At 35.3% G+C, this 25,000-nt stretch overlaps 1 protein-coding gene across 1 annotated transcript in view; it reads left to right on the forward strand.

Annotated features, from left to right (window-relative positions):
- Nucleotides 1-272: 272 nt before the first annotated feature.
- Nucleotides 273-25,000, forward strand: part of LOC145277491 (cytochrome b5-like) — a 74,396-nt gene continuing 49,668 nt past the window's right edge. Inside the window, exon 1 of the mRNA XM_080128878.1 lies at nucleotides 273-676. The gene's annotated coding sequence lies outside the window, so the exon portion shown is untranslated. The remainder of the gene's footprint in view (nucleotides 677-25,000) is intronic.

The raw sequence follows: 25,000 nt of genomic DNA on the forward strand, positions 1-25,000 counted from the left end.
CCCTGCATTCTAGCTATCTTTCCAACATATATATAAAATATAGATATGCAATTCTGTAGACGTATCTTAAAACACGCATACACAAATGTTTGACTTGACTAGATTTTATTTTCATTATATGCGTATTCTTTCTAGTCCTCGGGTGATTTGTAAGTTGATTATTGCATGTACAGTTCATGTGCTTCTCTTAACAATCGGATTAACAAAACTACAAATAAACGACGTCTCGACAGCAGCAGCAGCAGCCGCGTGTATGTTATATAAGTAATTCGTTTTCGGATTGACACGCACTCCATCGGCCATCTATTTCTGCCGCGCTCGGCCCTTTTTAGTTTAGTTATATTCTTGCTAGAGTCTATTCGTATAGGAGAACTCAACGTCGTCCGTCGGCCCAAAAGTCAACACCACTCTTTCTTTATATTTTCTTTTTATAAAGAAATGTGATACTTCTAAAACAATTGCAACTAAAAAGATGAATTCATTTATTTTTTACTCAACGCGAAAATTTATTTGAAGAAAACATATTTGAAGAAAACATATTTGAAGAAAACATATTTGAAGAAAACATATTTGAAGAAAACATATTTGAAAAAAACATATTTGAAAAAAACATATTTGAAGAAAACATATCGTAAAAGAAAAATAAACAAGTTTACCAACCGCTGACTTATTAAAGGTAAGTGCTTTTTATCTGGTACAATTTTGTTACAAAGGAGTCACCATTTATCAAGGCCTGAATGCCACTCGAGGATAAGTGTTAATGAGTGTAAGGTGGTCTGTGAGACAATAACTTACTGATGATGGGTAATGAATATTGGGTAGAATTTAATTATTTAAGGTGACGGCTCAACAAGAACTTGTTTTATTTCTGAATTTTTGAGATGACGATTGGTTCTTTGTATTATTTATCGGACTATTGTTCTCATCTTGAGTGTGATTTTCACAACGTTTCAGTCGATATAACCTCCGGCCTTCTTCAGGTATATCTTGTCGAACTCTGGGATGTTTCTGTCGAACTCGGGAATTTGAACGGAATTTCGAGTGGAACCCTTTATTTACTTCACAGGGGTAGCGTGTTCTTGTTCTGTCAGTCATAACTGGATAGAGGTCCTAAGTAATTCGCAAATGTATTTTTCGGTCGCCCACACTGCGGATTGAACCTTCAACCTTTAGGAGAATATAATTTTCACAATTGATTTTTCCCAGTACTCTAACCACTGCGCCATGCTCCTTGCGGACCGAAACGTTGTGAAAACCACACTGAAGATGAGAACAGTAGTGCGATGAATAATAATACACAGAACTTGTTTACCTTGGACTTGAAGATAGCCATGTTGTAAAAAAAAAGAAAAGAAAAACGCATCTGTTCAGTCTTGAAAGAGAATGGATATCCCCTATAAGGTTGTTGAGCATGTAATTGTGAGGCAAAGGTTGCGCAATCTCCAACCACACATATCCTGAATCAGCACTGCTTGGGTCCAGTGGCAAAGAGAAGTCCAAGACGACTGGGAACAATGTTGAAACAAGCAGGGACCACATACAGCAGCTGGAATTCCCAAATGGTCACCTATTTTAATACTGACCAGACTCAACGTTGTTTTGTTGTAGTTAGTAAGAAAGCAGACCCGCGGTACATGTGCAATTGTTCGTATCTAGTCAAAGGCGCGTTTGGTTGTTGTTCTTATATTAGTATATTAATTCAATCGGCTGTTGTTTAAAAAAAAAAAAATGAGGTACCCATCGCCGCAGTTTATTAATTTTCACCTATTAATCTAACTCAAATTTTATCCTGAGGGAGACGGGAAGGGGGGGGGGGGGTAATCCTTAAAATTAACGTGTATGCATCGCCAACATTATCCCTGGTTATTCTCCATTATATCTGACGGGTTCAATATTTATCCCGCTTCCCTGACTGGACGATGTGACACAAGAGTTGGAAAGTGGGATTGAAGAGGCAACGTTCGACTACAAAAATGCCTTGGCAGCATCGTCACCATTCCGTGGTAAGGGTGTCTCAGGTGAGTAGCAATAACCTTACTCCTTCTGAAAAAGAGAATCAAAGCTGTAGAGAGTGGATCTCCTAGAACTGCACTTCATTTCGGAGTTGAATGCAATAATTATTTTATTTATTTTGTATAAACAATATAACATTCTAATTCTATAATTAACCAGATTGTGAATACTTTCAAAACTGGTTTTGTCTATGTTTATTGACATGTTTATAAATTGGTCAAATAAGGCCGCCTATTTTATTAACTCAAAAAGTTACAGAGATACCAAGACGGGAGTGGTACCATTAAAACGAGCGACATTTTCAAAATATTTTTTCTAAATGGTCACAATGCATCTTTACTATGAATTTAATGGTACATCTCTGCTTCTGACGCACGTCCATAACAGGGGTTACTTTTCTTAGAGTCAATATCTGCAAGGGAGAAATGAAAATTTTATGCCATAAATGCATAAGCTCAGTCATCATAACAATGCAATTTGCCCTTTCGTCTGATTCATTCGAGCAGAATAAAAATGGGAGGGCATTACCTTTCAGACGCTCTAGTGATGGAATGATTCTATTTTTTCCCGATTACAATAAAATTAGCGATTATTTTCTAAATTTCAGATTCCGATACAATTACTGATTTCGATTCTTTTTAAACGTCTAAATATTTAACTATAAAGTTGTTGTTTTCATATTTTTTATGATTACCGTAAAATCCACGTAAATACGTCAATATATTTTCACAAATGTAAAACACATTTATTCATATATATACAGAGAAATTAAACTTTCAGGTCATGAATGCATAAGCTCAGTCATCATTCGCAATTCCCTCTGATTCATTCGGGCAGAATAAAGAATAGGAGGCATTACTTATGAAACGTCTTTCGTATATATATATATATATATATATATATATATATATATATATATATATATATATATGGAGAGAGAGAGAGAGAGAGAGAGAGAGAGAGATGAAAAACTGAAATGCCGTAGGAATACAGGGTGTATAATACCGTAAACATAAAGTTAAATTTTGTAGAATTTATTGTTTTATTTTTTGACAAAGGATTACAAATAATTCTTTAAGTTTTTTCCTTAATCCATAGATTTTCAATGAATGGCTCATCTCATTTGAGGAATTTTATTTAGCAAAATAGATGTGGGGTTTGCTTATTAGCACATGAATTGAAATTTAAAATTGAAGTGTAAAAACGGCACTCCAAACTGAAATAATGAGGCTACAGGAACAGTTGTAAAATAATTTGAACTTATCTGTTCATAAGAAAAATCCGGTGACAGAATTGAAAAAAAAAAATAAACACGTGTTAATAAAATCACTGTCCCCGGCATTCAGACGACTTTTGAGAATGTGACACTGTAGTAATGACCTACCAACAAAATATGTAATAAAATAAACAAATTTATTTCCATTTTAGATATCATTTTCCAAACATTAATACAATTGTTTATTAATGAATGTATTATACACATAAACACGTGCGTTAAATATAAGACAGCACAGCACACAACAAGCTTCCTCCCTTTTTATTTATTTATTTCTTTTTTTTTTTTTTCAGGAATTAAATGACACTGTTCTATTTTCTGTCTGCTTATCACTCATGTGGAAATAAAGACTAGTTTGTTTTTTGTTTGTTTTTTCGAATAATATTAACTAGAAATTTGCTGACTCCATTTACTTTTGATATTTATTTTATTTATCTTCACAATAACGTCTTAGTCACTGAGTCTTATTCTATTTTAGTAATAAAATAAAAAGAGGATAAAAATGATAAAAATAGTGTGAAGGACTGAAATCATGAAAACGCAAGGTTTCTTTACGTACTTTTAAACACCGAAATCCTGATATATATATATATATATATATATATATATATATATATATTAATGAAAACAAAGCTCAATACGCAATAGATAGTAGAGCTTATTATAAAAGAAAGAAAATTAAAACTGTTATCAAAATTTATTGTTCGACTGAATACTCCAATAAAACAATTTACAAAGTCCTTATTTCGTGGAGTTTCAAAGAATGTTATTCTTATTATTATTCTCATCAGAGGACATAAAGAAATCAGCAAATTATATTTGTAGCAATGCTAGAATGTGCTAGTTAAGACATTAAGTGAAACCGCAATTTATTGTAATTATAAATTGCCAAATAAAAAAGTGAAAAAATGTTGCATATGTAAAAAAAATATGTATAAAAGCAAACTGCGCCTTAATAAGCTATGATTCTGCAACACTTAAAAACTTTATAGTAATCACTCCTACAATTTTTTTAATAATGACATCGAATTTAACACTTTATAGAAAGATCTGTTTCGTTCTGGCTGGACTATTTCCGGTCAGAGTAATACGAGCTTTCACGGACTGACTTTTTTTTTCGCTTAGCCTGAACTTAATTACTTTAAAATATAATTTGAAATAACTTTTTCTAATTAAGCCGATGGTAAAGGTCCTCATACTGGATTTCTCTCTTTTTACTATTAGGTCCCATTTGACTGGGGACAGACTTCTCTTTGGGCTACTGCACTGCCCGGATAAAAACAATTTTCATTATTTCAGTTGTTTTGAAAACTTTTCAATCGGATTATATGCATCGTCACGCTGGACTTATTTTGGAATGCATTCTCTCTAAAGAACTATTTTGCATTTTGGATCAACTTGAGAGGTGTTTCATGCAAGCTGAAATATTATGTGCGGTCTGTTTATATATATATATATATATATATATATATATATATATATATATATATAGTAATTTATAAAATATATATGGCGATTAAGCTACACTGAATATTCTGCGTTTCATCCACTATAGGATTCGTCAGGCTTATATGCGAATTCTGTGGTTGCTTCTTGTTTTTATATATGTTGAGGATTTTTAGTTAGCCAATCAGCTACTAAATACTTAAAGTTTATGCATAAATCTATACTTTCGTATATTAAATTTATGTGAGTAAATGAAGTAGTTATATATATATATATATATATATATATATATATATATATATATATATATATATATATATATATACATATTACATATGCAACATTTTTTCACTTTTTTATTTGACAATCGAAAAGCGCACTTACCTGATGATTGAAGGCAGATCGATTCATCTTCTCGCTTGCAAAATTATGTTGCCTAAGTTTATTGCTTCTGCTGAGCCTGGCAGGTAACACTTCGTGATGAAGAGGGAAAAATTCCTGTGAAGATTATCATTAATCCTTGGTTGGTGGTTCATTTTAAACAATGTTTGAATTTTTTTTAAAAATCGGATAATTCCAACGAAGTGGTAAAACCCAAAATCAACCTTCTTTTGCTGATTAGAAAGACGATATTACAACTAGAAAAGAACATCTAACTTAGTAGGTTACATTGTCTCAAAAGTACCGAGACAATGTTGGACGCCAAAAAGCCCTTAAATTGATAAGAAAATTAATATGAGTCTGTTCTGCTTGAAACCTTTTCAATAATTAATAAACCTTTTTCCCAATAAACCTTTTCCCAAACTAATGGTTTTCAGTTGAAACATGCCAACGTTCGCGGGTTAAAATTCAAATCAACCGACGAGAAAGGTTGTAATTAAAAACAACGTCACACCAATCAACCAGCGAAGTGGCATGATTCAAGTCGTGTAATTTCTCACTTCAGATTGATTGCCTGCTCTAATTAAAGAAAGCTTCACATGCTTTTTGCAGTGATTACGTTCACAATATATTGTAGTTTACATTGCACTGTAGAGAACCTACTGATTATTTTATAAATTATTTTTTATATATAATGGCTTGTATTAAAGTTGAAAATGCAAACGTCAAGTATCATGCTTTAATTGTTCTCTTAGAAGAAACATTCATTTCGAACGCGCCCTTGTCATATCAAAGAACTCACTGTTGATTTTATATGTCTGGTCTTACTAGTTGTGAGGTGGTAATTTAAGTTTAAAATGGAAAAGTAAAGTATCATTATGAAATTGTGCTTTAAACAGAAACATTCATTTCGAACGCGCCCCTGTCATATCAAAGAACCTACTGTTCATTTTATATGTTGGGCCTTTCGGCTTGTGTTGTAATAAAACTCCTCAAATACACTTGTGATGTTAGGCTGTGTAAGATGTTGACTTTAGTCAAAATTGCCTGCTTCTTCTTTCAACTTGACGGACAGATGCCTCATCAATGGCAGAAGGGAGGCGACCAGGTCTGGGAGCTGTTTTTACAGACTTCCGGCCATGTTTGAATTCACGATGCCAGCGTTTTACAAGGTCATATGATGGGGCATTATCACCATAAGTTTCTTTCATTTCATCAAAAGTCTCCTGTGGTGGCCGTCCCTTCAAATACAAAAACCGGATCACTGCTCGACATTCAACAGGCTCCATTTCACACCTGACTCAGTTCAAACACCTGTAAAACAGAAACCACAATTATATCAGAGCTGTAATTTGCCACATAACCCTTCGATATAAATCATTGCACATGCAAAATTTCAGCTAGATCAGACAAATGGAAGTGTGTCAGGGGCATTACTTATTGCACGCCCCTCGTATGAAATATAACTTATATTTCACAAATTAATACAAGAAATAAAAAAGCACGCACACACACTCACTCACACTTGAATATGCAGACACACCTATGAGATGTCCACACATTTTTAAGAGAAAAAAATAAATAAAAAGTAAACATGGAAAACAAACAACACCTACTAACCACGAGCTCAATTCCAATTCAGTGACCTTGAACTAACCCCATCGAACCAATGGGAGTGGTGAAACACACTCGAATTTGAAAATGTTTAGTATTGTTACTGTTTGAGAAAACTATTTATCCCCAAATGGCTTTTCCAAAACATAATTTTTACAAAATTTCTGAAGAGGACGCTAAAAAGACATGATCATCCGAAACGCGTTAAAATTATTTCAAAAAATTAATAATTTGAAAAATTGAAATATCAAATAATAAAACAAATATACAAAATATAACAATTATTAGTGACCGCATATATATATATATATATATACGGCAAAAAGAAAGTCTGCACTGGTAATTTTTTCAGAAACTGCAAATTTAAGCTAAATTTAATGTAACTGTTTAAACAAACTATACCTCATTTGATTGACCTTTTATTTTTCTATAATTTGAATTTTAATTGAAATATTCTAGTGTTCATGTCAATTTAAAAAAAATAACTTCAAATTGAGGAGGCAAAAAGAAAGTCCGCACAATAGAAAATTGTTATTTAAATGTAACTTTAGAACATTAATGCAACACAAATACAACAGGAACACAATGAACTAGTTAATATTTAGTAGCATAGCCATTCTGCAATTTGACAGCTTGCAATCTTTTGGGAATTTCTCGAATTAGACTGCAGCAATACTCCAGGGAAAGGGCATCCCACTTTTCTTTAATTTTTGTCCAAAGTTCTTGTTTTTAATTTTTGTTCAAAGTTTTTCCAAATTTGTGATTTTATCATTGTGTAGCTGTTGCTTGATGTAATGCCATACGTTTTCGATAGGATTGAGGCCTGAAGATTGTGTAGGCCAATCCAAACACAGAATATCATGCTCTTCCAGAAACCTCTTTACATTGCCAGCTCTGTTAATGGGAGAATTATCCTGCATGAAGATGGGATTATCATCCAAATTAGGGAAGAAAATTAATGAACTTGGTCGAACTAATTCGACCTTGCAAGCGAACTATAAGCCCTGGACCATTGGTACTAATAATGTCCCACATCAAAACTGAACCTCCACCACCTTGCAGCGTTGAAACTAATCACCTAGGATTCAATTCTTTGTCTTTCCTCGGATGTACTTGCCTACACTCACTGCCTAGACTATTGAACTTGCTTTCGTCGCTAAAAAGCACTTTTGACCAATATGAAGAGTCATGATCTTCATTGCACCCAACGAAGTCCAGACGGCGCTTTCTGTTCTTTGCAGAAATCATTGGCTTGCATCTTGCAACATATCCTCGCAAATTAAATTCCTTTAATCTGTCTTTGACAGTAGAAAGAGAGCACTTTTTAACAAAATTGCACTGTTGTTGGATTTGGCGAGCCGTTTCAAATCTGTTTCGTAGGCTGCGGATGTTGATAGTAATGTCTTCCCTGTTAGAAGTAACTCTAGTACGACCAGATTTAGGAGCATCGCGAACACTGCCGGTGTTTTGGTGCTTTTGTACAGTCTTTCGTACCGTTTTCTCATCACATCTGTGGCCGATACTCGATTGGATAAACCAGAGATTAATGAGCTCCTGACGATTACTAAGAGAAAGTTGTGGCATATGCGCAAAATATTACGTTGGAACAACAACAATTACGATTAGAGATGCTTTGTTGCCTGTTGCTGGATATTTTAAACTGATTTAAGGGCGATAATTTAAACTGATCTTAAGCGAATTTGTTGTGCGGACTTTCTTTTTGCCTCCTCAATTTGAAGTTATTTTTTAAATTGACGTGAATGCTAGAATATTTTAATTAAAAGTAAAATATGAACAGGTAATAGAGGAATAAAAGGCTAATCAAATGAGGTTATTTTTTAAATATTTCCATTAAAAGTCAAAATAATAGAGTAATAAACAGTTACATTAAATTTAGCTTAAATTTGCAGCTTTTGGAAAAATACAAGTGCGGATTTTCTTTTTGTCGCAAAGGCAAAATGCATGTATTAATACCTTTTGGTTTTCGTGTATTGTACTCAATTTAGATCCAATTTTATGCATTCTTCCCTGTAGGCATCACCTGTCTAATTATACCAAAGTGATTACTCGTACATAATTTCTCTTACATAATCTTTTATATTACGCTGTACACATGATTGAAAATGCAATCGCTAATCCAATTCATAATAAACACATATACACACGTTGTGACTAATTAATATATAGATGTAATACCTCTTTGAGATATTAGTGTGACATTATTCAAGTGCTCGCTTGCATCGGTTTACTCTACGGATATACCTTATATATATATATATATATATATATATATATATATATATAAGAGAGAGAAAGAGAGGGAGAGAGAGAGAAAGAGAGAAAGAGAGAAAGAAAGAGAGTTATCCACATACAGTACTGGTTCGTTGTATCACAAATCATTAGTGCATCTAGATTATGGAGAGTAGATAATACAGTGGATGTGTTATCGGCAGCTCCAGTAACTTTCGCTTCTCCTTTTTTTGTCCCTCAGTCCTCGTGCAAATGAGTGATTTTTCTGACAAAGGGTAAAGAAAAAGCTGCTTTAAAGGCCGCTAGTACTTGGTGAATAGTAGTCTGAGATGTCGGAAATTTTTTTGTCTCTATGTCTATCCTTGTGGCCATGTCACTAGTAAGGGTGCTGGAGGTAAACGTTTCATCTGAGCTGACATTATCCGCCTGATAGTCAGGGACCTGGACCTTGGATTAACCACTAAGGAGGCTGTCCTATCAGCAGGTGCAAAGTACTGGGACTGCTGTATTGCCATTTGGTGGATGAACTCTGGACTATGCAGTAGTCTCTGGTGGGGCCTCTCGATGCCATACTAGTGGGTAATTGTTACAGCTTTACCTTTTCATGTGCTACAAAAAAAAAATTCCTGTCTTTTTCTCTCTTACTTTCCCTCTCTGTACTGCTCTAACCAAGTATGCCGACCTGTTCCACAAATCCCAAAACCTCAACATGAAACATCTCTCTGTCCTGCTCTAAGTAAATCTGTCGACCTAGTCCACAAATTCCAAAATTTCATCATGACAAGTTTCAAGAAAAAATACACGATTAAACCCGGTTCCCCAACTTCCAACGTAGACCCCTACTACCATGTCTCCTTCTCCAACATCAGGGGTCTTCGTTCTAACCTTCCAGAGGTTGAAACCCAATTACAGGAGACTAAACCAGACCTTTTATTTTTAAGTGAAACTGGCATTGGACAGGCTATTTCCCTAGATGAGTTTGCAATTTCAGGATACTCTAACTTAACTTCTAAATCTGACCCCCAAGATCGCCATGGGCATGGAATATGTGCCTATATTAAAGATAGCTTTCCATGTGGGAGGGACATCTCCAGGGAAGATCCTAACTTACCCTATATGTGCTTCCGGGTTGCTTTAGCTCACACTACTGCATTTATATTTACTCTCTATCGCCCCCACAACAGTGGAGTTACTATCTTTCAAAGCATATCTGAGAAAATTGACCAAGTCCTTTCTACTTATCCTTCAGCTAACATTCACGTATGTGGAGACTTCAATGTTCACAACGTTGAATGGTTGACCCACTCAAACAAGACCGATGATGAGGGGAGGTTCTGTCATGATTTCTCCATTGCCTATGACCTCACTCAGATTGTTCAGGAACCTACCCGTGTGCCCGATAATGATGGCCAGTATGCGAGCCTACTAGACCTTTTTCTCACAACTTGCCCTGAACTATGTTCAGTTTCTGTTCTGTCGCCTCTTGGATCTTCCGACCACTCTGTTGTATCAATTAAGATAAAAATGAAATGTAATAAGTCCCCAGATGTACCTCTTCATCGTACAGTATATCGATACACTAAGGCTGACTGGGATAGCTTCCGTACATTTATATCTGATCTACCTCTGCATTCCATGTTTAAAAAGGATGTGTCCTCTATAGTATTAGACCTAACTGAATGGTTAATTGTAGGTATTGACCATTTCATACCCTCTAAAAAGTTTCAGAAAAAACCTAACAGCCAGCCATGGTTCTCTCCAGAATGTGCTGCTGCCATTGCGCACAGAAATCACTTTTTCCACTGCTTCAAACGTAATAGATGTATGGAAACTAAAGCCGTTTTCAGGACTGCCAGCAACCATTGTAAGAAAGTAATAAGGAACGCAAGAGAATTGTATGCTCAATCTGTTAAGTCCAAAGTAGCTGAGCAGCGGCTTGGTTCCCACCAGTTTTGGCAAATAGCAAACAGAATCCTGAACAGAAGCGTGTGCTCCATCCCAACTATTATCAATGGACCTGAGGTAATCTCGTCAGCATCAGACAAAGCCAAACTCTTTGTCAAGAACTTTGCAGCAAATTCTACCCTTTGCGACCAAGACCGCCAACCCCCAATATTTCCTCCTGTATCAGAAAACACGCTATGTGATATACATATATCTGTACGTGATGTTGCGAAGCTAATCAAAAACCTTGATTCGAGTAAAGCAACTGGCCCTGATGGTATTCCAATTATAGTACTCAAAAAACTTCAACCTGAATTAGCGCCCATACTTACAAAACTGTTTAAACGTTGTCTTAAGGAGAATAGTTTCCCATCTCCCTGGAAAACCTCATCAGTATGCCCTGTATTTAAGAATTCAGGTGATCGCTCATCCCCCTCTCAGTACAGGCCAATAAGTCTCCTGTGCGTCATGAGTAAGTTGCTAGAATCTGTGTTAAATACAGAAGTAATCAAACATCTCAACAAAAATAACCTTCTTAGTGACACTCAATATGGTTTCCGTTCTGCTAGATCTACAGCAGATGTCATTACAGTTATATCGCATAGGATTAGCAAATCTCTCGACGGTGGCAATCTTTCTAGAGCAATTGCTCTTGACATATCTAAAGCCTTTGATAGGGTATGGCATAAAGGTTTACTTCATAAGATCGCTAGCTATGGTATAGCTGGAAAAGTCTTCTCAATTATTAAATCATTTCTTTCTGATAGGTTCATAAGAGTAGTAGTTGAGGGGCAAAAATCAGAAGCTCACAGTATTAATGCCGGTGTCCCTCAGGGATCCATCCTGGGCCCAACTCTTTTCCTGATCTACATTAATGATCTTCCAAATCATATCCTTACATCATTTGTAGACATTTATGCTGACGACACTACCATTTATGGTACCACATCTAAGACAGTAAACGAGCAAGTTCTCTCCAATTCTCTCTCCTCTGATCTTGAGCACGTAGTACAATGGGGAAAGGAGTGGCTGGTTACTTTTAATGCATCTAAAACCAAGCTTCTCTCTTTACATCATCAACATTCTAATCCACATTTGTCATCAATTGAAATGAATGGCTCTCGTCTTCAGGAGGCCTCAAGTTTTGACAAGCTTCTGGGCTTGACCATTACTCCTGATCTTAAATGGAACACGTATATCAAATCTGTTGCCAAGGCCGCTGGAAAAATGGTGGGATCTTTCTATCGATCCAGTAGATATCTCACTGCTGATGCTATTCTCTACCTATATAAGAGCCAGGTACGTCCAAGGATGGAATACTGTTGCCACATCTGGGCAGGAGCTGCTAGAAAGGACTTGTCCTGCCTTGATAGAGTTCAAAATAGACTTCGTAGCCTCGTAGGAGATGTCCTTTTCTCCTCCTTGCAACCTCTATCTCACAGAAGAGATGTTGCGAGTTTGTCTCTGATGTATCGTTATTTTCATGGAAAGTGTTCAACTGAGCTTCAATCTTTGGTCCCCCCTCGCCAAACTTTCACAAGAAACACTCGTCTAGCTGTAAACACTATCAATAATTTCCCCCACTCTTTATCTGTGGCTAAACCTAAACGTAGATTCCATGAACAAAGCTTCTTTCTTAGAACTGCACGCCTGTGGAATTGTCTTCCGTTTTCCTGCTTTCCGGCTGACTACAATATGGTTGTGTTCAAGTCTAAAGTAAATAAGTTCTTGATGAGCCGTTCCATATAAGTTATTAAATTTACCAAATTTTCATTACTAATGATTACTATATTGACCAATTTCTACTGTACACTCTTTAACCCTTATCCTTGAGTGGCCTCTGGGCCTTGATAATGTGGTGATGCCTTTGTAAAAAAAAAAAAAAAAAAAAAAAAAAAACTCGAATAAACCTAGAACCCCATCTTCCAATGTAGACCCCTACTACCATGTCTCCTTCTTCAACATCAGGGGTCTACGTTCCAACCTTCCAGAGGTTGGAACCCAATTACAGGAGACGACACCGGACATATTCGTTCTAAGCGAAACTGGAATAGGGCCGACCACTTTCCTAGATGAGTTCATAATTAATAAATACTCTAACTTGACATCTAAATCTGACCCCCAAGATCGCCATGGGCATGGAATATGTGCCTACATTAAAGATGGCTTCCCATGTGGCAGGGATATCTCTAGAGAAGATCCTAATTTACCTTATATGTGCTTCTGGGTTGCACTTGCTTACACCACTGCATTTAAATTTGCCCTCTATCGGCCCCAAAACAGCAGAGTTCCTATCTTTAAGAGCATATCTGAGAAAATAGACCACATCCTGTCTGCACATCCCTCGAATAACATTCAAATCTGTGAAGACTTCAACGTCCATAACGTGGAATGGCTGACCCACTCAAATAAGACGGACGATGAGGGAAGGTTCTGTCATGATTTTGCCATTACTTATGACCTCACTCAGATTGTTCGCAAGCCCACCCGTGTGCCCGATACTACAGGTCAATATGCAAGCCTCCTAGACCTTTTTCTCTCAACTTCCCCTGAGCTATGTTCATGTTCCGTTCTTTCTCCTCTAGGATCCTCTGACCACTCCACTGTATCAGTTAAGATAAAAATGAAATGTAATAAGTCCCCAGACGTACCCCTCCACTGTACTGTATACCGATACTCCATGGCTGACTGGGATAGCTTCCGTACATTTATATCTTATTTACCTCTGCATTCCAAGTTTAAAAAGGATGTGTCCTCTATAGTATCAGACCTGACCGAATGGTTAATTGTAGGCATAGACCGATTCATACCATCTAAAAAATTCCAACAAAAACCTAACAGCCAACCATGGTTCTCCTCAGAATGTGCTGCTGCCATCGCGCACAGAAATCACTTTTTCCATAGCTACCAACGTAATAGATGCATTGAGACTAAAGCTGCTTTCAGGAACGTCAGCAATCACTGTAAAAGAGTAATAAAAAATGCAAGAGAGCTATATGCCCAGTCTGTTAAATCCAAAGTAGCTGATCAGCGGCTTGGTTCCCACCAGTTTTGGCAAATAACAAACAGGATCCTGAACAGAAGTGTGTGTTCTATCCCAACCATTATCAACGGGCCAGAGGTCATCTCCTCAGCTTCAGACAAGGCCAAACTATTTGCCAAGAACTTTGCAGCTAATTCTACCCTATGCGACGAAGGCCATCAACTCCCCATATTTCCTCCTATAAGGCAGAACACGCTAGGTAACATACAAATATCTGTGCATGAGGTCGCCAAGCTAATCAAGAATCTTGATTCCAGTAAAGCTACTGGCCCTAACGGCATCTCAATTATTGTGTTAAAAAAGCTTCAACCAGAACTTGCTCCCATACTTACAAAACTGTTTAAGCGTTGCCTTAAGGAGAAGTGCTTTCCAACACACTGGAAAACCTCATCAGTATGCCCTGTATGTAAGAATTCAAGTGATAAGTCATCTCCCTCTCAGTACAGACCAATAAGTCTCCTGTGTGTCATGAGTAAGTTGCTAGAATCCATATTAAATAGAGAAATAGTCAATCACCTCAACAGAAATAACCTTCTTAGTGACATGCAATATGGTTTCTGTTCTGCAAGATCTACCGCAGATGTGCTAACGTTTATATCTCATGGGATTAGTGAATTTCTTTACAAAGGCTTCCTTTCCAGGGCAATTGCTCTTGACATATCAAAGGCCTTCGACAGGGTATGGCATAAAGGCCTACTTCACAAGATCTCCAGCTACGGTATAACTGGAAATATTCTCTCTATCATTAAATTATTTCTCTCTGATAGGCTCATAATAGTAGTGGTTGATGGACAAAAATCAGAGGCCTGCAGTATTAATGCTGGAGTCCCTCAAGGGTCCATCCTGGGCCCAACTTTCTTCCTGATCTACATCAATGATCTCCCTAAACACATACTTTAATCATTCATTGACACCTATGCTGATGACACGACCATCTATGGCAACACATCAAAGGCTGTAAATGACAAAGCTCTCTCTGATTCTCTCTCCTCTGATCTTGAATGAGTGGTTCAGTGGGGGAAGACGTGGATGGTTACCTTTAATGCATCTAAAACCAAACTCCTATCTTTACATCATCAATGCTCTGATCCCCATCTGGCATCAATTGAAATGGATGACTCTCATCTAGAAGCCCCATGTTTTGAAAAGCTTCTGGGTTTGACCTTTACTCCTGATCTGAAATGGAACACGTACATCAATTCTGTTGCCAGGGATGCTGGGAAAATGCTGGGATCTTTCTACCGCTGCAGAAGATATCTCACTACTAATGCAATTCTCTATCTATATAAAAGCCAAGTACGTCCAAGGATGGAGCACTGCTGCCACATCTGGGCAGGAGCTGCTAAAAACAGCCTATCCTGCCTTGACAGAGTACAAAATAGACTTCATGGCATAGTGGGGGATACCCTTTTCTCTTCCCTGCAACCTCTCTCCCACAGAAGAGACGTTGCAAGCCTATCTTTGTTTTATCGTTATTTCCATGGCAGGTGGTCGTCTGACCTCCAATCTCTCGTCCCCCCTCGCCAATCTTTTACGAAAAACACCCGTCTAGCTGAATCCACTGTCAAAAACTTTCCCCACTCTTTATCTATGCCTAAATCAAAACGTAGATTCCATGAACAAAGGTTCTTTCTTAGAACTGCACGCCTGTGGAACTCTGTTCCGTCTGCCTGCTTCCCTCCTGACTACAACATGGATGTCTTCAAGTCCAACGTAAACAAATTTCTGATGAACCTCTCCCTTAATTAGACACTTTATTAAATATCCACACTAACGTACTGTACTTACAATAACCCTTATTCCTGAGTGGCTTCCGGGCCTTGATAAGTGGTGACCACCTTGTAAAAAAAAAAAAAAGAAAAAAAAAGACTAGCACTTTTCTCTAACCGGGGATTGAACCTACGCGTTGATAGATCCCACAAAAATGCACCATTTCACTTTAATCTCCACAAAATTATATATATATATATATATATATATATATATAGCGTTTGCCCTGTAAGCCTTCTTACATAATCGTGAAGGTTGTTTTTAATTACACCTTGGACCAATTATAAGGGTACCCTTTGTGTATTAAACTGCTTTATTTTTCCTCTTCTTACAATTCTTTTTTTTAATTCTGCTGATTTAAATACTGACATATTTTTAAACACGTGCTTGCAACTTGTTGAAGCGCACCTGTCCTAGATATGCTGTGAAAGTGCATCAGTTAGTGCAGTGTAAATTTGGGATCTTTTGTGATAGAATGCAGAGTTGTCCTATAGTTGTCGTTAATCACAAGACCACTCTGGCATGAAGTGATTATACTTCATAGAACAGGGGTTCCCAACCATCGGCATATTGCTGGGCCGCGAAATGATTCCTGCTAAGTCGTGAAGAAGTTATAGATGGAAGTTACAAATTTTTGTAGACAGAAATTAACTCTCATATCGTCATAAGCGATGTTGTTTGTATGAATAAATGCTGACACAATACCACGTAAGTGATATTGTGTTTTAATATTAAAAAAGAAATAAAATGTATTTAAAAAAAATCGTTTGTTTAAATAGGTAAATATTTGGAACTGTCCATTAGAATAAAAATTGAGAACCATTTTTACATATCAATTTTTTTGTGATAGATTTGCCTCGGAGAGCTCAATAGTGTGCCATTATGGGAACCACTGTTTTAGAAATTCAACTATGGTTAATTATCCTGTGTCATTGGTATCACATGAAACTCTATCTGATTGTGAGACCAGACCACTGCGTGTTTTTTTTATGACAATAGCTCCACACAAGATATGAAGCCGCTTGATGTAAGCGTTAAAATATAATACTTCAAAGTAAAAATATAGGCAACGATAAGTGCTGGATGGATAGATTCCGACTCAGAAAACAGCAATTCTCCCCTTTTGTCAGAAACATCGTTTATAGAATGTGAGAATTAAAGGACAAAATAAAGAAAAGTTTACCGGAAATAAACCCAAGCTCCACTTTTATTTCTTGTGAATTTGAAAACTTTAGGGACTATGAAATAATATCTCAAATTTCTGACTCGGAAAGTTAGTTCTTTTTTTGAGTTTCATCTTTGGACTAAATCAAATATATCCTGTGCATGACGGCAGTACATTTATTTCAGTGAGAGTAGAAAGTAAACCTTCAGCAATATTTCTGACAAAGGGGAGAGAATTACTGTTTCCTGTGTCGAAATTTATCACCATAATACTATTGTTTGCTCGTTTTTAATCTTGAAATAGTAATTTTCAGCACGATCCATCAAGTGGCTTCATGCCTTCTCTGGGGCGATTTCAATATAATATTTTAGTTGAAACAAACACCATGATTCAATGATCAAAACACGTTAAGAACTTGAAATATAAAATCTTTAACCAAATTTACTGGATTCGACATTAACTTTACCGAAAAGAGTTGATATGCCGGGAAATAAAATTAACAAAAATTTGACGACAACGATGATGCTTCATTTGAAAAGCTATTTTCCTTATTAAATAAAAATATTTATTCAGACCAGAGATAAATGTAGTTTGCTTGAAGCATTGTTTAGTGTGTATAAAAAAACTTAAATCTATAGAACGCAATACAATGTAAAGGAGAAACAAAGTGAAGCAAATTAAAATATAATAGTGGAATGTGTTATGCAGTTTCAACTTTTATCGATACAATGCATATATGTATGTTTTTTTTATATATATTTTATAATTGCATTGTTTTCGTACTTGCGACAATATGGTCAGATGGAAATTCCGTAATCTAACTACTATTATAAAAAAAAAGGAACTTTGCCTCTGTGTGTGCTGTGTATGTGTGTGTGTGTGTGTGTGTGTGTGTGTGTGTGTGTGTGTGTGTGTGTGAGAGAGAGAGAGAGAGAGAGAGAGAGAGAGAGTTCCCTATATACTACGCAACGTCTAGGCCGACTTTCACGGAATTTCACACAAAGTTACTCTATGTATCTGGCAGTGTTCTTAGGTTTTGTATCGGAATGCCTTAGATAAGTATCGTAATCGATAATAAAAAAAATCTGATGAAAGAAGGAACAAGCGATTTGAACCAAAGTTAACACCTTATACAGCCTAACATCACATGTGCATTTGAGAAGTTTGATTAACACACAAGCAGAAAAGTCCAGCATATAAAATCAACATTAGATTCTTTGATATGACAGGGACGCATTCGAAATATGTTTCTCTTTAAAGCTCAATTGAACTATGATACTTGACTTTTTCATTTTAAACTTAAATTCTAACCATTATCATCGCACAAGCAGAAAAGCCATAAATATAAAATCAACAGTACGTTTTTTTAATTTTACAGGAATACGTTCGAAATGAATGCTTGTGCTTAGAGCACAATTGAACCGTGATACTTGACTTTTGCATTTTAAACTTTAATTCAAGCTGTTATGTATAAAAATACTTTTATAAAATCAACAATAGGTTCTCTACAGTGCAATGTAGACTACAATGTATTGTGGACTAGATCATTGAGGGAAGGCATGTGAAGCTTTCTCCTGGTGCACTGCGATGGGTCCCCAACAAGAGCAGCCAATCAATCGACTTAATTGAAAAATTATCAATTTTACCTATTTCGATGACAATAGAAATATGGGAGTGTGAAACATTTGTTGATCATCATTCAATCTCGGGCAACGTCGGGTCTCCCTGCTAGTGTATTATTTTCTGGAAAAATTACTCTTTCTCAGATATGTGTTCGACTATAATTAAAACGTGCATACGGAAACTCTTGAAAACGTGAGTATATAAAAATAAAAAAAATATATACATTGTATTAATAAAAAGCGAATCTACATATTTATTATATTTAATCGTTATATCTTAATTTGCTCCAGTATGTGTTACACTTTTGTATTGCGTTGCATCTATAAATTTGCTTTATATATTGTTTGTAAAATAATTCTGAAAAAAATAACTAAAATTCGATATTTTTTGTTTGTAATTTTATCCAGTCTAAACAAGGCACACTGTCACTGCATTATAAAGTTTTTTTTTACGATTAAGCGAGGAGATTTGTAGCAATGCCTCTTTTACTTCAGTACTTTAATACTCCAATGTGCTCCAATGAACGCATAGCACTTGTGCCACCTGGACTTACTACCGATTATCTTGACAAGCAGCAAATTACCACCCCTTCACTATATGCCAAAAAGCATTCTAGTTTAATATTTTCTTCCCTCAGACAGCTAGACTTTGAAATTCTCTCCTTGTTTCCTGATTTCCAACAGAAGTTTAAATGTAATTTGAAAAAACATCTTGCAGCTCAACTGCAAAGAGTTCGCTGTTAAGCACTATCCCAAATAGTACCCCCTTACGTTTCAAGTGTTTTTTGGGGAGAAAAGGAGTAAAAGAAAGGATATTGGCTTAAATTATATTTCAATTTCTGCTTTTGGTATACTTTGAAAAACAGGGAATGGGGGATTATTATTTAAAAAAATTAATGCACTTTTTAGAAAGGACAGTTTTCTAATATCATGAATTGGAAATAGAATAAAACCCTAGCGATATCAACACTAGCTTGCTAGCTATCAGGTTGTTGCATAAGTTCCCATCGTTTTATAAAAAAATGTTGTTCTAAAACGTGTTTTGATATTTGGCAAAGTGTTAGATATCATTGGAAAGCACGTATTCTGGTCTACAATATATTCGTCATTGTTTTGGGCTCATATAATTTTTTCTCGTTTTTCAGAACCGTCAAATGGATTGTCAAGTAGATAATAAATCATATTTTCGACACCTTCTTTTCGCCTTTAATCGAAATCAAACAGCGAGTGAAGTGACCAAGTATATTTGTGCCATATATGGAGAAAACGCGATAGCTGAGAGAACTATTTGAGATTCGTTAACCAGATTCAACATGGTAATTTTGGCCTCAATGACACTCCTCGTTCCGGAGAACTAATTAAGATAGACGAAGACGAACTCAGGATTCTTTTGAAGGAAGATGGCCATCAGACATGTAGAGAATTGATGAAAAGATGAACATGTGATTTTGCGACAATTTTATGCCACCTTCAGTCGATGGGATTCACACAAAAACTTGAAGATTGGGCCTCACACATATTTATTTTTGCTGTTAAAATTCTTTGATTTTCTTTTAAAAAAAACAGCTGGAACTTATGCAACAATCTGCTAAATCTTTTTAGGTGCAATCAGAAATGGTGTGCTGGATGGCACGTGATTAAAAGATTCTTTAATGGGGAAAGAACATATTATTAGTTGAGTGAGAATAAAAAATATTTTTTGAAAAACACGAAGAATCGATAGTAAATAAAGATTAAGTGTGAGCTAATCGGATTTAAGGAGATTATCCCAACTTGTTTGTAATTATGTCTGCCGATAACGCCTCATTCACCTCCGGCAAATCATTTTTATTCTTTTAGGTATTAAATATTTCCGTCGGTCACTCGGTTAATCCGTCTACTTCTCAGCCAAAGGCGATACATCTCAAGCTTGACCTGTTCCTGACCTATTCAGAAATGATCTAGAGTGTGACTTTTATTTGACATTTTCTTGATTCATTAATGACCTATTCTTGACCTATTCATAAATGAAATAAACATAAATTGGTATATTGATCTTGACTAATTTTTGAATTTTTCTGTGCCCTTTCATAACCTGTTCTTGACCTATTCAAAAATGAGAACCAAGTTGGGACTTATGTGCTAAGGTAGACATTAAATATGAACATGGAGATGAATATAAAAATACTAAATAGATTGTAAAAGACTAATGTCAATATGCGAGATAGATAGATAGATAGATAGATAGCATATTTAAGTTTATATTTCTACTTCAATAGATATATGTATCTTTTATTTAGCTCTTCTTCAGGATGTTAGACACAAGGTTAGGTGTGGCTTGGAAAAGCCAGTTTACTAAGATTAACACGCTCTGGCCTACAAAAATGTCTGAGCAGTCCCATCGATATTCTTCGGTAAAGGCGTCTCAGGTGATTAATAATAAACTAAATTCAGAGAGAAGATAAAACCTGGGAAGGTGAACATTTTAGGATTGAGCAAAACCATACGTCAGATCGAAACATTATATACAATTAAAAAAGGTATTTTTCACATGAATATATATATATATATATATATATATATATATATATATATATATACAAAAGAGTCACCATTTATAAAGGGGTCTACTCGAGGATAAGGGTTCATGAGTGTACAGTAGTCAATGCGAAAATATAGTAAAATTGGTAAATTGGATTACTTAAGGTGACAACTCATCAAGGATTTGTTCACATTAGACTTGAAGACGACTAAATTGTAGTCAGCTGGAAAGACAGTAAACGAAACAGAGTTCCAAAGGCCTGCAGTTCTAAAGAAGAAGCATTGTTCATCGAATCTACGTTTGGCGAGGGGAGCATAGACTGGAGCTCAGACGAGCACTTGCCATGAAAATAACGATAAAGTAGTGACATCTCTTCTGTTAGAAAGAGTAAACGGCAACTCCACTAGGCTACAAAGTCTATTCTGAACTTTATCAAGGAAGGATAAGATGCTTCTAGCAGCTCTTGCCCGGATATGGCAACAGTACTTTATCCTTGGACGTACTTAGGTCTTAGTTTTAAAATATACAAACGAAGAAATGATTTGCAGCGATTTTAAATGGTACCTATTCTTTCATCATAAATTGAACTCATTATTAAAAAGAAAAAAGAAAATGGTGAGGTACACGCGGGCTTGAACAGAGGATCATTCAATCTGTAGTCGGATGCTCTACCACTAGGCGATATGTCCAGATTATAATAAATCTGTTTATAATCTGATTTGGTCGGTGTAACGTAAACTATTCCCTGTAAAAATTAATTTTTTATTTATAAGAAAGAAATGCTATTTTTAAGATCGGATGTTTTCGACTTTCGATACTTATCGGATGAATTTCTGTACAAAACATATCTAAGAACACTGCCAGACATATAAATTAGCTTTGTGTGAAATTTGAAAAAGATGGGCTCAGCCGTTTCGGAACTTTTAGGAAAGAAACTCACACACAAAATGACATACACACACACACACACACACACACATATATATATATATATATATATATATATATATATATATATATATATATATATATATATTATAGCAAAAAAAATAATTATGACAGCCCCTTTAAGAAATTCATTTCTTAACGTTGAGCACTTTCAGTTGAATTAAAGTCGGTCAATTTAGCTCTTATGCATAGATCATCGTATAACGATTAGATCACTCTCTGACTGACGTAAATGAACATTTAAAAAATTAAAATGTTTAAATTCAATGCTATTTTCACGCGGTTAATGGTAGCCGAATGGATACGGTCTCCGCTAATCGAGCCAGAGATGGCTCGTGGTGCGGGGTTCGAATCGTTCGGCTGGTGTTAATCGTGACACTCTGCACTGAAGAATCCCGAAAAGATGAAACACTAGTGTCTGTAGGTATTTAATTATTATAGCAAAAAAATAATTATATATATATATATATATATATATATATATATATATATAATGTGTAAAGTCAGTAAAATTCCTCCTATAAAATCAATATTTTATCTTTTAAACGCTAGTAAATTACGGAAACTATCAGTGTATGCTTCATACAAAAAAATTGAAATTCCAATAGATTTCATCGTTTACATATTTTCTCCAGTCCTATAATTCTGTCAGTGACAGACACTTCCATAGATTAACCGTTAAGTATAATTGGATAATTAACAGATAAAATCATCCAAGTAAATTACTCCGTTTTTTTTAATTTAATATTACAAACAAACATGAAATAATTTCGCTGCAAAAACCTTTTTTTACATTTGTATTTTTCATTCGTTTATTGATTAAAGAGAGATAGTAAGAGGAATAGAGATGTGTAGGTAGACAAAAAGATAAAGAGAAACAGACAGAGTATGAGACAAATGAGAAGATATTGGCGCTATATAGCATCAGAATCAGAATGTAGTTCTTTAACGCAAAAAGACAGTGAGAGATATGAAGAGTTAGAAGACAACAACAGCGTAGGATTCAATTACTAGAATTCCACAAACCAAGAATATTTTAATTAATGTCTTGAAATAAAATTGAGCTTGTACTTTTTATAACAACACTTTACGGTGCCGTGATAAACGAACACACCAACGAAAAGAACCGTCACTCAGTCAACTCACGCTGACAAACAATTGTTAGTTGTTCAACCATTCAAAGCTTCTATTTCAATATTACTTTTTACATTCCCGCGTGATGGCGCTAGGCATCCTAGGCTTGACTGTGAAAGAAAGCTTAAAAAGTCCATGTCCATCGGAGGATTTTTTTATTTGTTCATTTACAAGTTTGGACAAAAAATTGCGTGATTTACACATTTTTAAATAAAAAATAACTTGTTTTTAAATATCATATTTAGAAGAAAAAAATACTTTTATAACATAAAAATTTCATTCAAAATTAAATTCACCATTATGGTGCATTTAAATTTATACGTACTTCGTACATGCCACTTTTGTTGCTTTAATATTTGAAATTATTTGCTAGTTCTTATATGTTAAAACTAGTTGCTTCACAGAATGTCATTAGTTTTAATGGCAACTTATATTTAATGCATTCAAAACCAAACTTCTATTTTTTAGCAAGGTCCGTTCGTCGCGGTAGGTACTCAGTGTTGTTTGCCCTTTAGATGTCAACCGGTTTTATGCTGTTTGCTCTTTGTGTGAGTCGATTTATATGTAAATTTTAGCTTAACTCTCTCAATCTCGCGGGGAGATTTCATCTCTGCTACACCACCAAGGCTCTAATAAACACTTGGCCCCAATTGAAATAAACGATTTTCGTCGTGTGGAAGCACCCTGATTTGACAGACTTCTGGTACTGACCTTCACTCCTAATTTGAAATAGTATCAGATCCTGTGCAGAATCATTGCAAAAACGGTGGGATTATATTAAAGATTTCATAAAGAACATACATAATATTAAAGCACCAATCGTTTTAAAAATATTTTACAAAATTTAAATCATCATTAGATGTTCTTAAACCATTTCTACGGATTACTATTTACAACCAATGATTATAGATCGATATTAAAATAGTATCCTAACTCTCGGCAAACACAAGGTAGGAACAACTTACTATATATATATATATATATATATATATATATATATATATATATAATTATTTTTTTACTATAATAATTAAATACCTACAGACACTAGTGTTTCATCCTTTCGGGATTCTTCAGTGCAGGGTGTCACGATTACTACCAGTCGAACGATTCGAACCCCGCGACACGAGACATCTCTGGCTCGATTAGCGGAGGCCGTATCCATTCGGCTACCATTAACCGCGTGGCTTACACAACTGCAGAAAAATATTTGTTTTACATTCATTTAAGAAATGCATCTGAATTTAACTAATATCTATATATATATATATATATATATATATATATATATATAGAGAGAGAGAGAGAGAGAGAGAGAGAGGGGGGAGAAAGAGAGAGGGAGAAAGAATAAGTATTGAAATAATCAAACAGAAGCAGGATTTCATACTTTACAGATTTATTATAATCATCGGAGGTTTAAACAAAAAATAAAATAAAACATTAAAGAAAAAATTGCTAATATTTGTCATAAAATTTTCAAATTCATACTTACTATAATAATTAGCAAATTATTGTACGTTGTTCTTTCTGATGAAATATGTAAGCCATTGCAATGACGGTTATTCTCATATTTTGTTTTATTCTTTGTAACTACTATTCTTATATTAATGTTCTATACTTAAATTATATATATATATATATACATATATATATATGCATATATATATATGTATATATATAGTAATTCACATATAGACTGTTTCGCTGTATCACAGCTCTTCAGTGCGGCTAGAGTAGCACCAATCCCGAACTTTAGTTATAACCGACAACCATTGGTGGTTGGCAGTTCTACCTTCTGACCTATGGGATCGGTGCTCGCAAACGACCTTCTCAAATGTCTTATTATTGAAACATTTGATCATTTACAAAGCAT

The sequence above is a fragment of the Euprymna scolopes genome, chromosome 6 (genome assembly GCF_053919585.1).
Source record: "Euprymna scolopes isolate OS-2025 chromosome 6, ASM5391958v1, whole genome shotgun sequence".
NCBI lineage: Eukaryota > Metazoa > Mollusca > Cephalopoda > Sepiida > Sepiolidae > Euprymna > Euprymna scolopes.